A 16,696-nucleotide genomic window follows, 5' to 3' on the forward strand; every position below is an offset into this window, starting at 1 on the left:
GTTTAGGGTATCTACAAGATCTTCCTTTACTCCTCTATGCAGGACTAGCTTTAGCGACTTAGGGTGAAGTGTGCACCTAGCCCTTTTGTAGCTAAGCTGGATTATTTCTTCATAATCCTTTAGGGATTCATCATGCCCTAAGGTCATCCTAGAAATTTCCTCTTTAGTGTCTTTAGACCTAAAGTAGTCTCGATAATTTTTGTTGAAAGCTTGCTACACTTGAGCCCAAGTGGTGATGCCATCCCTATGTAAACCCATGAACCAGTGCAAAGCTGCATCCTTGAGAGTGGATGGGAATAGTTTCAACTTCTGCTCATCATTGGTGTAGTCATAGGTTGAGCATATGACAACAAATTCAAAGAAGAAAGTGTCTGGATCTTTTGTGGTTAGGCCATGGAAATGAGGAAGGGTAGAGGGGCTTATATTCTTCATCTTAGTATCCCCATTGGTTTCCCTGATGGGGAAGGCACACTCAAGTCTTTCTCTATTTCCTCTGTCATTTCTATTTTCAGCGATTGGATCAGTAGGAATGGGATCTTCTTCTTCTTCTTCCCCTATAGTTTTTTCAAATATTTCAAGTTGCTCACCTAAGGGTTCCTCTAATTCACAGCCACCGAAGAAGAAGGTTGGTTATTTGAAGGAGTCGGGGTATTTGGAAAAAATTTCCCTAAGTTATCCCTATTCCTACGAGGCATGAAAAACATGTTTTTGTTTTGTTATGAATTTTTTTTTCAAACTTTGAAAGTGATTGTAGAATTGAAATTGCAGACTCAATGAAAATTAACTGACTCACTGAAAACTAACTATAAAAAAAATTACTTACAGAATTGAAAGGAAAGAAAAGAATGCAGAATGGAAAAGAAAGAAACTAAATTACTCTTGCAGAAATGAAACTAATAGAAGAATATCAGAAACAAGAAATGGAATAAAGAAAGCAGTAATCACATATTACTCAGACACCTCCCTGGCAACAATGGCAAAAAGTGATGTGCACCAGTATTGTAGCAAGAATGTTGCAATTTCTGGGGCTACCAACTTTACTTTATTAACCCGGGTTTCGTACAGACTTGGAGGTGATATTACTGTATACACACGTAAAAGTGATGGTTCTACTCTTTTGTCACTGTTCAGCTGGGGAGAGACCACTAGGGTTTTTGAAGCCAAACTTTTATGGATTTAGAAGAACCTTGATTACTGACAAGGGAAAGAGAAATCTACTCTAAGAGAAATCGTGTCTATTGCAGTAAGAAAAAAGACTGGCATCCAATGCTAAAACACACCATTTGCTAACTAACTACTAAGAGACTATGCTTCAAGAAGAATTCTAAGTTAACATGTATGACATTCTACTTTCCTAAGCATGTAAGTTCAAAACATTAAACATTACTACTATGCATGTAAATGACTAGAATAAATCTATTTTTCTTTTTATCTTTTTTATGGAAGAGTGTGAAAGCTAATCTCTTTTGGCAATGTGGCAAGTGGCTTAGGAATGCTGGTGGTTGGTTGGAAGGTTTGGGAGACCCTTAGGTTACCTTGGTTGGCTTCCTGGAGGCTTTTACCTCAATTCAGCCTCAAAACAAGCCACTACAGGAAAACCTACAGGATGTCCTAAAAACCTATAGGATTCCCTGTATTTCTACAGGATAGAGCTGAGAGAAAAATTATGGGTGTTGAAGGTGATGGAAGGCTGAGTGAAGGTGGTTGGTGGATGGAATGAGGTGAGAAAATGCCTAGGTTCACTCAGAACTCAAAACCAAGGTTGGGAGATGGTTGGATTTGCTCAACATGCTTGGAGAAGTTTCCTCGTAAAATGATGAAATTGGTCAAGGTCTTAGTGAAAGAAAGGAATGATCATGGATGGATGAAGTTTGAAATAGGTTGTTGGCTATGATATCTCTCTTTACTTCTAAAACACTTTCACTGCATGAAACATTGATATTTTCCCAAAAATCATGTAAACAAGGAGAATTTTAATAAGCTAGGAAAGTAGAGTTTGATGAGCTAGTTGTCTACTTCATGCATGAGGAAAAAGTTCATCATAAGATGGAATCATTGATGTGATCTACTGTAAGGCTGAAGATGGAAGAAATGATGACTAGGTCCTACTGTTACAAACTGATCAGATGTGGGCTTAATTACAGAAAACTCTAAATTCTATGAGAAAGTAGAATTCTATCTTTTGGGGGCTACATAGGAGTCCTTTCCTCAAATCATGATCCCTGAAGGAAGAAGTGAGGCAAAAGCACCTATTGATAGATTTTTGATGGTCCTTTATCTCTTCTAAACTATTGCTAAAGTAAAGCAGAAATGAAAGAAAAATAATAAACAAACTAATCAAATCTACAATACTTGCAATGAAATACTTCTAAGGACAATTTTACCATGAATATATGGAATCAATCTAAGCATATAGATACAAGAAGAGGAGCCTTTGCTACTAGGGTTAGGCCCTAACCCAAGAGCTTCAACCCTCTGAGTTAACATAGTACTGGATCAAGAAAAAGCTCATTCTCATTATCAAAACAGAAAATTACATAGCAGCAAACTGAATTGTTGCCAAAGGAAGATAAGGTACAGTACCCTTATGTTTTTTATTTTAGCAAGTGGTTTGTGAATGCAGGTTTAGTTGCAGATGTTGAAGGAGATTTGGCACATATGAGAAGCCAAATAAAGGTGAAAGAAGAAGACTCGTTGGAAGAATTCAATCCATGGAATAGAGATGTTAAATTGCTGGAGAGAGTGTTGAATAATCATGATTTAGTCATGAAAGAGGGTAAGGATGATAGGGAGGCAGTCAACATGGTAGTCACAGTAAAATTCAGCATAAGAGTCAGCATAGAAGACAACATAAGAGTCAACCTAACAAGCAAAGAAAAAGTAAACATAGCAAGCAAATCCAAAGTTGGAACAAGAGCAAAAGAAGAAGAAAAAGTAAACCAATAGCTACAAAGAGAAAGTAAGAATACGGACCAGTCCAAAGATGTACTGGAAACAGAAATTGAAGAAATGTGGTAGCTAATGATGAAGCAGACCAAATGGAGGAAAATGGTAGCAGAAGGAAGCAAGATCAATCAGAGTTTGAACCTGATTGACAAGCGGAAGAAGAAGGAGCAAAAGGCAGTAGAAGTATAGTAGCAACAAGGGAACAAAGCATGTGGACAATTACAAAACAAAGTGTGGGATCCCGGAGGACAAAGATCAAAAGACACATGATCAGGAGATCATGAATATTTTCTAATTTGGGAGTTTGATGTAGGAGCATTCACCCAAGAGAAAATCATTGTAATTAAGTAGACATAGGGGGTCAAATATTTTTAGGAAGTTGGATTCCTAAGTGACAAATTAATGTAATATTAGGCTTTTAAGTGAATTAATTAGATAATGGGAGGAAATTGTAAGTTCTCTCAAATAAATGAGAACATGAGTGGCAATAATGACAAAAGAGCCTAAAATCAATTAGGACTCTTAGAATAATTAATGATTCAAGGAACTAAGGAGAGACGTTAGGGATTAATTATAAGTGGAGATAATGGATAGAGGATTTAGGAGTTGGTTCAGTAGATATAGGAGTCGAACTAGGATAGTTCAATAGAACTCCTGGCATATATGTAAGCCTATGGGCAGAGTCAAAAGGGAGAGGCCACGATATTGAAGAATAGGCCTGTGCGAGGGTCAAAGTCTCAGACATGTAGTTGACTGTTTATATTTATATATATAGATGTTTTTTCCTGATTGTGTCGGTATATTAAAGAGTATTTCATGAATGATTTACTGTGAATTTGTAGGTTCTATAACAAGTTTTAGGTATAATTCTGAAGGAAACAGAGGAACGAAGTTGATTCAGAGGAATCATAAAACGATCCTTGAATCAAATTGAGGGGAAGAGTGAAGCTCTGGAGTGAAATCAAAGTGAGATTTAACGGAAGAGTAGAAGCTTAGAGGTAGTTGAGCAACGGAAGCAAAAGGTAGAGTTTTAAGAGTTCTATACAGTGGAGAAGAGTGATATGGAGTATCACAATGGATCGTTGAATCCATTTGAGAAGATTAAAGCCAAGCTTAGGAGGAATTGCGCATTAAACCAGCAGAAAGGCTGAAACCTTTGAAGACAAGAAAACCACAGAAGAATTGAGGAAAATGCATAAAAACTAAGTAAAAAGGGACGAGCGAAGGAGTAAAGTGTCAATTCTTAGCAACCGTTGGATCTTTAAGATCAACGACTGGGATTTAATTGCATCGGTGGAACCTTTTTAAGTCATTGGAATGGGCCATTGTATTATAGCGATAACGATCATCCGATTAAGCATGGACCATCGGACCAAGATTTAGATCGATGGTCTAGATCTAATTTCTAATCGCATTATCAACGGTTTTAAGTGGAAGGGCTAAATGATATGACCAAGCGATTTCGATCGTACAATTAATAGTTGACCTTTAGATCATGATCCTGATCGATGGTCATGACTTAATTGGCCATCGCATATCAACGCTGGCAGAGATCAGAAGTTATAAGTGGAAAGGCTCGAAGGAGGTAGACCCGATGCATTTATAGACGCGAGTTTAAGAAATTTGAACTCTGTTATATGTCTTCGGGCGGAGTTTTCCTTTGTAAACAGGATAGTGGAGAATTAAGCACCGATAGTATATTTCTCAGTGTGAAAGGGAGAGTCACATATCGGATTCAGAGAAGAGATGATGCATACATGTATGTATGACCCGCGAAAGTGCCGATAGCCGATTGCGATAGAGGTACAACCTCGGGATCTGTGCAGAAGCTGTACAAAAGGCGGAAAAGGGTATGTTTGCATAGTTTTCCTTTATAAATGGATTTATAAGCAAATTCTGCTGAATGAAGGTTTTTATGTGTTAAATATATATTAACCTATGTTTTAAGAGGGTGGTTATATATACATGCGGCCGATGGGTTTAAAAAGGCTTAACTAATGTCTAGATGGGTTTTAGAGTCCTAATAAGGAATATTTATGGAATGCTTTCATAAAAGGGTAAATGAGGGCTTGAGGATTGATTTAGCTTCTGACAGGAGGTTTAGGCGGGGTCATTGGTTATGATAATAAAGGAAATATGGCAAAAAGGCCCTTAACCATGTATGGTTGGATGTTTTGACTCCTTTGTGAGTCAAATACCTGGGGACAGATGTATTTATGCATTTTTGTGCATATTGTGGGTATGTGCGAGGGTAACCTTGCATCAGAAGAGGTAGAGTAGGAAGCTTTCACTGAAGAGCATAATAAAGATGTTTTTAACATTTTTTTTGAATATGCAGGTGTTCAGAATAGCATGGGTGAAAAAGTTGAAAATAAGGTTGTTAATAAATTTGATGCAGATTTGAAGCTGATTGAAGAATGGATTCAGAAACCAATATAACAAATTGATGTGAGTCTTAAAGCAACAATTGACACAAAAGAATTGAATGAAATAGTGAATAATGATCTTGAGTGTGTAGATTATAGGAAAAAATCAGCAGTACCTGATGATGAAAGTGAAAAGAATGATATCAAAGATATAAATGAATGCATTGAAATCATTTTTCAGCGATGGAGTCATGAAGAGATAAGATTCTACTATCAAGAAATATGGCAGAAAGAAAGTTAGGAATATGAAGCGCAGGAAAAAGAGAAAAGAAGACAGTTTGAATATGAAATGTTATGGAAGCAGTTCATGGTTGAACGAATACTTGAAGATAAAGCTGTAGTAGACAATATCAAATTGTGTTTCAGCACAAATTCAAGAAAATTCAAAGAAAAATTGCAGTAGTAGCAAGTAAACAAATATGGAGGCTACAACAAGAACCTGCAACAGAGAATGAAGCAATTTCGAGGATTTACAATTTGGAAGAAGAGAAAAGGAAATGCAAAATTGTGAAAGACTTGCATCATTGTAAGCCTAACTCAGACATAGACCAACATGCATGTTTGAGTGATGATTGAGTCAATTTCTATAGTAAGCCTAGCAATCATAGTTGAGTCATGTTTGAATTATGTTGAGTCATATGGTCATAATTAAGGGGAAGTGTTAGAAAGTGTAATTACTCTTGTATGCCAGAGTTGGCTAAAATTAAAGAGTCAGTTAACTGAGCATTGAGTCAAGTCGAGTGATGGATAAAGAGTTAAGTACAATCCATATTTAGAGTGCGAGTTAACTGAGTTAAGTGTGTGTGCATGTCAAGTTATCTTAGGTGAGTCACTAGTAAAAAAGGTTTAAATACCCTTCACCGGGTTCATTGTAATAATCAAGTTTTGTGTGATCAATAGAAGAGCTGCAACTTATGTGTTTTGTGTGTAAATTTGTGTTTAAGCTCCTCAGCCTTTCCAATATACCCTCATTGAATACTACCCTTGCTACCGAAATAAAGAATAATAGAACCAACAAAAATTGAAGTTTATTGATAATGTCACTGCAAGTGACACTCATGCAAATCGAATGTAACTATGAGTCTAATATGTTACTCGATCTCATATTCAAAATAAAGTTGAACAAAAACGTTATAAATTGCAATAAGATATTTTCAAGTTGAATAACTGATCAGATCAACAACTTCTCTTAAGTCAAGAACTGGAAAAACCTGAAATCATTGCTACCAAAATCTTAAACCTTGAACAATTTCTTAATTCATCACTTCACATAATTCTAAAATATGGATATCCACAGCTAGGGACCTGGACAACCATTTTCATTCTTTGAATGCAGAGTATAACAAGGAGTCAAATACATGGGAATTGGTGTGTGTCGAAGTCATAGGTTGACTTTGTCTCATGACAATCGGATGCTGCGTAAGTATTTTCCGGGTATTTTTTGATCACTATCTGAATATTTTTTAAAATTTGATGTGATTGTAGATTTAGAATTACAAAATTAAACTTTACTTCATGTATAAAAAATTCCATAAATTATTCCAAAATCTAAGCTGAGCAGTTTACATTCCAACTACTCAATTTATCTCGCGAGTCATTGCTTGCATAATTACCTCGTTTGTCAACATTTTTCTACTTTGAATGGAATTATGTGTTTTCATATACATCAATCAAAGCTTTGATTGTGACCCAAAAGGATAACAGACTTCATTTGAGCCCATCCGACAATCACTTTAATCCTAGAACAACATGGGCATGGGTGGGACTATTGCAAATCGATTCCAAACAACAATACTCCATAGGCTAGAGTTGGTGATGGGACTTGCTTTCATATTGATTAATATTAATATCTTAGCCCGTGAGAGCAATGGTTGTTAGTCAAATGTTTTTTATTCTAGTTTAAGGTGAATGAGGATCAACTATTGTAGTGTATTAGAGAGTTTTTTAGGTTGCATTGACTTTTAATAAATTTAAAATGTTCGATGTTCGAACACCCACCAATTTCTTAGGGATTTCAAAGCATATCTCATTTTAGAAAAAATTGTGTTATGTCTTGGTTGTAAAGGATATAAACTCTTCAACACTTATGTTTTTTATCAAGACTTAGGATTTTTGAAAGTTGAGTAAAATCAAAACCAATAATAATATTTTTGTTATAATATTTTATTGTAATATATTTATCAATGGTAGATAGAAATGAAACTTTCAAGTAGATAAAATAGGTTAATATTTTTAATATGGTTATATTAGTTAGATATCTCCCTCATAAATCATTGAGCAATTTAATTGAACTCAAAGTTAATATTTTACGATTTTGAGGTCATTAGTCAGCTAAAGCATGTCGGTAGATGAGGTGTTGGGGTTCAGTTTTGCAATGCATAATTCTTAGTTAAGTGAATGAGATTCATCCTTGTCAGTCATCTTGTCGGAGTAGTTTTTAGCCTAAAAGGTAGAAGATGTCTCTTGGAATAGTTAAACTAAGGATGAGGATGAAATTTAAGCATATATAGAGCTTTGACTAAGAAACATTTAGAAATTTGAATGATATTCCTCCTTGTCAGTCATCTTGTCTAAGTGGTTTTGGGCCTAAAAGGTAGAAGATGTCTCTCAGAATAGTTAAACTAAGGACGAGGATAGAATTTAAGCATATGTAAAGCTTTGGCTAAGAGAAGTTTAGAAATTTTCATATATCATGAGAAAGATATTTTCATGCTATTTTACCTTTGCACATGAAAATATTTTGTACTGATATGATAGTTTATTTCTATTTATAAATGAAGTTTGAATAGACAGCTAAAAGTTCAAAGAGACGAGGAGAATCTTTTTGAAGATGAGATGTATACGAACATAAAAATATTTAGTGTAATATGTTGTGAAAATAAATTTTTTTGGAATCATAGTAAGTCTTTGTTGGAACTAAAGAATGTTTTCGAGAGTGGTACACATGACACCATATAATGTTTGGTGTAACATATTACACCATAAAATATTATGTTGTGGTAGGTCATACTAGAGAAATATTCAAGAACGTAATAAAGCTTGTCATGACAAAACATTTTGGTTTGTGATATAGGAATTATCTTCGAAATGTGTGAAGGTAAAGAACCTTTATATAAGGAGTGATCCATCATAGTATGGTGCCTTGTGGGATTGAATGCCATGTAGGAAATATGACATCATCAAATGACTAATTCTTAGGGAACTTCAAAATGCCGTAACTCTTTTCTTGGAACTTATATTTGAGAAAGAGTAAATAGTGAATGGAATGCTCATGATGAGTGGAAGAAATTAGAAATGGTTTTAGAGTTATGCTCAATAAAACTAGTTAAATGGAAAATTTTGATCACCCCATAACTCTTTGTTCCTAGTCTAAAGTCAATCATTAATGACGGAAATATGGACCAAGGTATAAAAGATCTCTCTATGCACTTTGACAATAAAATGATTTGATTTCATTAAGAGTGAGTATATGAATGAGGTATAAAATGTTCCACTTTGAATTATTACTTTAAAAGAGAGACAAGAGATTTGACCACTGAGTATAGGACTTAAGACTTCCCTTGGGTGGAGAAAAAATGATGGGTCAAAGATCAAAATTGATGGTATAATACAACATGTTGTAGAGTTATAATATAAGATATATTGAATATTAGTGTCAAATGGGGATTCAAAATCATGTACACAATAAAAGACTAATGGGGTGACCCAACTCATGACTTAGAATGAAAAGATTAAAAATTGTTGGAGGTAATTTTAGGGAAAGATAATCATAGATACCATGATGTTGGATATGTTCTACACAACTAGAATCCATGAAAACATGGTTAAATAAGAGTAATACTTTTATAATGGTAATAAGGATTACTTCTAGCCGAAGAGATTACATTGGATGATGGAATATGATTCGTGTTAATAGTTTACTCATATTTTCTTAAAATTTTTATAAAAGTTTTATTGTTTTATTGTTATTCAAGAGTAGAAGAACCTAAATAGGTTATAAACAAGAAGATGTTTTTTAATAACAATAATAGAAATGGTAGATGAAACTTTGTAAATTATCCTTGTATTTCTCTTATAAAATTATAATTATTTTAAAGTATCGCTTGTAAATTCTTGAAGTGATATCTTATTCTTGTTACAGGAGAATTCCAAAAACTTCCTCTTTCATATTTAAGATAAAAGTGATCAATGTTTCCATCTATGGTGAAACTAGAATTATCTTACCATCATTTTTTGTATACAACATTAGATTAAGATATGAAATCATAAATAATTAATTCTTAGTTGTAATCTTTTATTTCATATTGTTTATTACTTGAAAATTTTATATTTTTTAATTATATTTGAATTAGAATCTATAAATGATTAATAAAATCATACTTAACATAATAATTATTACTTTCAGAATAAGAAAAAATTACAATTATCTTTTTTATTTTGAGAAAAAAATATAATTTCTTTTAAATCTCTCTCACACATATACTAAAATATATATATATATATATATATATATATATATATATATATTTTACATTTAAAAACATCCTTCTGCCTTAAATAAAAAACTTACACCTTTCTTATTAAATTAATGAATATGCAACATACAAAGTATCCACAAACATTTATAAATCACTACTTAATTTTCCTAAACTCTCCTTAAGAACTACAATATTATTTTCAAAATTAAAATACAAACCATAATTTTACTAAACTCTCAAAGATATAAATCCTTTTCTCTTAAATTAATTTTGATCATATAAATAAAAACAATTTCCTAAAAACAACTTTAACAACTTTTTTATAAAAATGCCACTCCCTTTACTCGTTCTTAATAAAGAATCTTTACTATTAATATTATTTTAGATTATAATACACGGCTTTCAATTTTATATATAAAACTTATTATATACAACCAATATTATTTCAATAGAAATCCATTTTATGGAATAGGTTTGAATTGGAACATAACGATATATCATGATTGTTTAAATAACCTTATAATTTTGTGATTAATTAATGTGTTAGATTATGGAAGATTGTATTTATTGGTGGTATATTTATCTTTATTAAGCCAAAAACATTATTGAGGTGTGATGTTCATTCTATAGTCTAATGTGAAAGCGATGTGTAAGTATGTTAATCCATATTAAAATAAAAACAAAATATTCTCTAAATAGAAAAACAATGTCGGCTATAATAAAAAAGACAAAAAAATATAATATACATATTTAATTAGTTGTCCATATAACTTAATATAATTTCATGTAAAGTAATTAGAAGTATATGTGTGTGTGAGAGAGGGATCTAACACTTGATATTTATATATAGGAAAAAAAAAATTGTTACAAGAATTTTATAATGTTTTGTATAATAAAATATCCAATATGGGTTATGGATAAAATATTTTAATATGAATTAATATTGACATATACTTAAAAATATATTAATAACAAAAAAAACCAATTTAATGTAAGTTGATAAAATGACTCAATGCACATGTTATGTAATCTCTATAACATTCAAAAATGTAATTTAAATAATAAAAAACTGTTTTTACACTCTAAAATAATTTTGCAAATAAAAATTGATCCCTCTTGACTCATGTTAAATTTGTAATTAAAATAGATATATGCACGATCCTATAAAAATTTAAAAATATAGATGTATGCTACCTTGTATAAAAATTGAAAAATAAAAAAGACCATGCAACCATGGTGGCATGAATAAGGTAAAGTCAAACCATGGTAGCGTGATTAAGGTAAAGTAAAAATTATTTGCTAAAAAGGTGAATGAGGAAAAGACTAGATTATTTGCTAATAAATCTTTCCGAGAGTTGTGATGATGAATTTTTTTTGATTGATTAACATGTTAGCGACTTTTATGGCATATGTTTGACTTGGAATATAATAATATATGAAGATTTTTTCTAAAATCTTACCATAATTTTTGATTAATTAATGTGTTAGATTATAATTAGTTCCTTTGATATCCCTGAAGAAATATTGCATTGAATGTTAGTGTGTTCACGTTCAATATCCCACTTCCCGTCATCTAATGAACAATTGTATCAAAAATGGAAAGCATCACGTGGCCATGGTGGCATGAATGAGTTGAAGTCAAAATTATTTTGCTAATAAATCTTTCCTGTACTTGTGACAGTCAGCGAAGACATACACACGCTGACTTGAGTATGTTGTTGCGCCATCAATTAATGTTGCTATAGAATATTGTAGATCATTGCTACATCAATTAGTTTTCGACTAGCGACATGATAGAGAAGTTCTAATGGATTTTTATTTTTATTTTTTATTTTTTTAATTATTCGGATGGATGAGTAAGTTATTACGGATTGGTAACTCATTGTTTCTGTGATTTTGATTTTTTTTTTTTTTCTTAAATTCAATCTTATGCCAATGCCAATAATTCCAAAGTTAATATTTAGTAGGAAATTTGCGACTTAAAAAGAGCTAAGATGTCCAAAGACACACCTCAAGAAGGGCTCTATTCATGAGGGGACGTCTGTCTATTCTTACAAGCTTACACTATTACATAGAGGGGGCTTTTAACACAATATTTAAGAAAAAACTTGAGTAAATTTTTCTAAGTTGAGATGGAAAGAAACTTGTAAATTGTCTTAAGTATTGTCTTTAAGTGAGTGCCTCAAATTATTGTCTTAAACAATTGTGTCTATAAAGACAATGTAGAACGCAGGTAGTATTGTCTCTAAAGAGATAATTCATTTTTGTCTCTTCAGAGACTATAGCTACAATTAAATATATGTTGTCTCTATAGAGATAGTAAGTCTTTAATCCTACTTATTGTCTCTCTGGATACAATAAAAAAATCTCTTTACAAAAAAAATATAGAATGTGAATCATTTTTGTTTCTTCAGTTATTAATTCATGTTAGGGCATGATGGAATCGAACCACCAACCTCTTGCTTACAAGGTAGATGCTCTTCTATTGAGCTAGCACCCTTTAAGGAAATGTATTCAATGAATTCAACTTAATGAAAACCATTTGAGTTGAATAAATCCATTTGCAATTGCAATATTAAAACTACATCTCAAACCTCTTTCAGAATCAAACATTAACAAATCCAGTGGAAAAGTCTCATATGTAAATGCTAGCAAAGCTGATTACTCTTCTTCTAACTGGTCACGATGACTACATCTAAGGCTTCGTTGTCTATGGTTGCTCAAATTTATAGTTAGATGGATGGTAGATAGATATCAAGTCTCAGATTTAGCTCAAATCATAAATGACCTAATTTTTGGAGGCTATTGTTTTAGCAGTGTCAAATCTCACTAAAACAAATATGCAAGACCTAAGCTTGACCACCCAGTGGATATATAACGTTCATAGAGTATAAGGTAACCATAAGAAAAATGGAAAAAAACGAACTCCCAAAGATGATGGGATCCTCCAAGCCTCCCTAATCCCCAGTATGGAAAACACTTCTATTTAGATAGCCAATAAGCAAGCCTAAGGATTAGCATGGCCTGGAAAACAATCATCTACAAGAGTATCATTCCCTGACCCTTATTTACTAAGCAGGAAAAGCATGAATGATATATGCTCCTTCCTGCAAACTATATCTAAGATAGTTAAAAACACACAATAGCTAATAATTTTCTCACATTAGGAGTAAAAGTATTTATCCATTATATGCTTATGCCTATATTTCCTTTAGTATGCACAATTTTTCTAAACTTTGCCACAGTTGTAGTGTGTCATATGTATATTTTTTCCTTTTTCAAGATAATTAGAAAACACAAATTTTTTTTGTCAGATATATAATCTACATATTTGCTTAGACATGTAATATAAAAACAAAGCCCAAAGATTCCAATCACTTATTGCAGTAATCTCATAATATAACTGTATATATGATTCAATATAATTCATTAAGGAAAACACAATTTTTAAAAAGGGACTTACAATAAAAAATAGAAAGACATGAAATGAAGAAACAAAAATTTATTAAAGGCACTCTAATACATATAAAATAATCAAGAAGTTGACCTAAGATGCATTTGGTTTTGGAAAGCCAAGGGACGTGAATCAATGAGGTATAGTATTACAAATAGTCAAAACCTCAATTTCATGTCCGAGCAATTGATGATATATGTAACTACATGGCAATTACAAAACCAAGTTACAAATAACATTCATTACAAATGACAATAATAAATAATCAACACACTAATAATTACAAAATACTTGAAGTATACATTAATAAATAGCTCTCTTATAGAGAGGTTGACACATTGAACGTCAATGAGATATGGGACAACTTTAGTAAAACAACAATGTTTCTGAAATGGCAAGAGGTTAATATTCCCACCCACTAACACTTGTCTCCTCTACATCAAAAATTCCTTCATGGATGCATGCATATGATCAAAGCTTATGCTCTTGCAAACAAATTCCTTCTGAAAGAAAAAAATCAGAACTTCCTATGAATAAAAAACACATAGGGTCAACAAAATTAGTATTAGAAATGACATATGAGAAACATAATTAAAAGACACAACTACAAATATAGATCATTTATTCAATTTGGTTGGTAAGAAAAAATTACAAATATAGATCACTCATTCAATCTGACTGTCATGACAGAGCTGCAAATACTTATCGCTCATTCATATCACTTGCAAGCAAACTAATGCAACCTTCTCCTAGACAGTGATGTAAAAATATCATACCCAATTGAAGCCATCTATTGGGGTTTCAACTGCAACCTTATTTCCTTTGCCTTGGTATGGAGAGGAAAGATGAAAATTTGGAACAAAAATGGGTTGGGGTTTTATTTGAGTTGAGTTAGAAACCTTGAAGGTATGGACATAGGAAAACTATCCATTCAAACTGGAATAAATGTGCATTGGTATAAATCTAAAAATTAATGGTATTTATATCATGCCCACAGTGTTTGAATCTCCTTGCTAGAAATCTTCTGGTTTGTAGATAAGGTGCCTCGCTAATTCCCGTATCGTTATAAAAGGTATTAAAAAAACATTTATGGTTGGGAAAAGAGTGCGATTAGTAGGACAAAGAGGAAGTGGTAAAATAACTCTTATTTTAGCCTTATTTCGACTCATTGAACCATCGAGAGGAAGATTTTTTATCAATGGCCTAGACATTTTCACTATAGGAGTTTGTGATTTGAGGTCAAAGATTAGTATCATTCCTTAAGAGCCAACCCTATTGAAGGGGGCTATAAAGAGTAATTTGTATCCCCTAGGCTTGTACTTACATCATGAAATTTGGGAGGTAATGTTTATAATCTCCTACTAGTTAGATGTACTCATTTATCAAGTCTCGTTAATCTTATTCTTACATATATATATATATATATATATATATATATATATATATATATATATATGAATTTAATTACAATGTTAGCGTGGTCTCCGAGCATTTTCACTTATTTCTATTAGAGTTTCTAATGTTTTTAAGAGCAGGCCTTACAAAAATGTAAAATGGCTAAGTCCTTTGAGGATTTACTCAACTAAATTGAGTCTACTAGTCAGGAAAGTTTCTCTATCCTTTTGATTTCATTTGTTGCAGTATGTCCATATGTCTAATGAGAATAAATAGAAATAAAGTAATATGTCTCTTTTGCAAAAAAAATCGTGTTCCCTCTCATTCATTAGGAAAAACGCCATTGGGTTTAACTATATATACTAACTTCAGTAAGCTCCAAAAAAATATGGAGCTTTTGCATAGAATAGTGGTCACCTATTCTCCATGCCTACGATGCATTTATCTATTTCCTTTTTACAATGAGTGGAGAAGGAGAGAATTGGAGTGTTGGTCAAAGGAAACTGTTGTGCTTAGGTTGTGTTCTCCTCAAGCGTAATTGAATTCTAGTTCTAGACAAAGCAACTACCTCCATCAACTCTGTCACAGACACACTTCTTCAAAAAGTTAGAAGGAACAATTTTCCAATGACACTCTAATAACATTTTCCCAGAGGGTGCCCACAGTCATTGATAGTGACATGGCCTTGACCCTCTCTAATGGTATGAATGAATGATGCTCTTGTTCTAATGTAATCATGCAATCACTAAATATTGAAACTTAATAGGTTTTTCTTGGGTTTCTTGCGGCACAATAATTATTTTGTCTTTCCTAATTTAACGAATTTAGAACCTCTTCATGGTATCTCAGCCTACATGAACAAACAATATTAGTTTGGAAAGAAAAAACTAACACACGTCATGATCCAAAAACCCTATTCCTACACTACAACTCTTTATGTTAGTTAATATTTATCCAAACGCTTCTTCACTTTTAATTTTTGCTAGGTGTCTTCTCTTCTTGTTGCTCAACTTGACCTTAGACATAACTCTTCTTCGACATTTAAATTTCATAATAGATGATCTGTCCCAAGCTAGGTCGATGAAGCAGTAACACATTTTTCATACTTAGAGCCTACAATAGCTTCTAATATGCCATTAACTATTCCAAAATATCCTCAGCTTGATAAAATCAATAAAATATTCTAATGCATTGAGTCAGTGACATTTTTGCCATATATATCCTCCAATGTGAAATAAAGTAGATAAATTTAGTGCATGGGCTTGAACCAATCAATACATGAAATGATGAAAAGTCATGGATTCATAAATTGAAGCTAAAATTCGATCAAACATTGGCAATAAGAAATATGGACCATAAGTACAAAAGGGCATAAAATGTCCCTGTCCTCCACAAAGCTCTTATATTCGCGAAAGAAGGAAACTCAAGGAGTAACCTCTAAACTCATATTGGGCTAGCTTCGACCTCCCAACTAGACAAATCATGAACCAAATCTTAAGGTAAAAATTCAATAGTAAAAACTGTGACTACTACTGTGATTAGGTTGCAGGGTTCTTATTTCGGGGTTGTTTTGGGATCTGAAGCAGAAAGTCATTCTAGCTCTACATGTGCTAAGATGTCTAAAACATAGACCTTGTGAATTGTAACAACATTTACTCAAAGATGTGGCAAGGCAAATAAAAATTTCTTTTGTTAACAATCAATTCCAAAATCTCATAACTTTTTAGTAGGAAAAATGGAACAAACCTCAACATTAGTTATAAGGTCAAGAAATGCTTTGGAATCCTTGGAAGATCACACGATAAATGAATTGATCAATAGATTTAATGGAATATGACCTGAAGAATATGTAATTCCTTGGATACAAGTAAATTAAACCCAAGTTTTCATTGTTAAATTTCGTTCTAAAGTTTTGAAAAGGAATATTCTAGTATCTAACGTATTTTAGAAATTTTACCTCTTCCTTTGTTCCATACAGTTTAGTTTTATGCAATTCC

The sequence above is a fragment of the Pinus tabuliformis genome, chromosome 2_2 (assembly GCF_031772625.1).
Source record: "Pinus tabuliformis cultivar Carrire ecotype Pingquan chromosome 2_2, CPIR1, whole genome shotgun sequence".
In the NCBI taxonomy this organism is placed as follows: Eukaryota; Viridiplantae; Streptophyta; class Pinopsida; order Pinales; family Pinaceae; genus Pinus; species Pinus tabuliformis.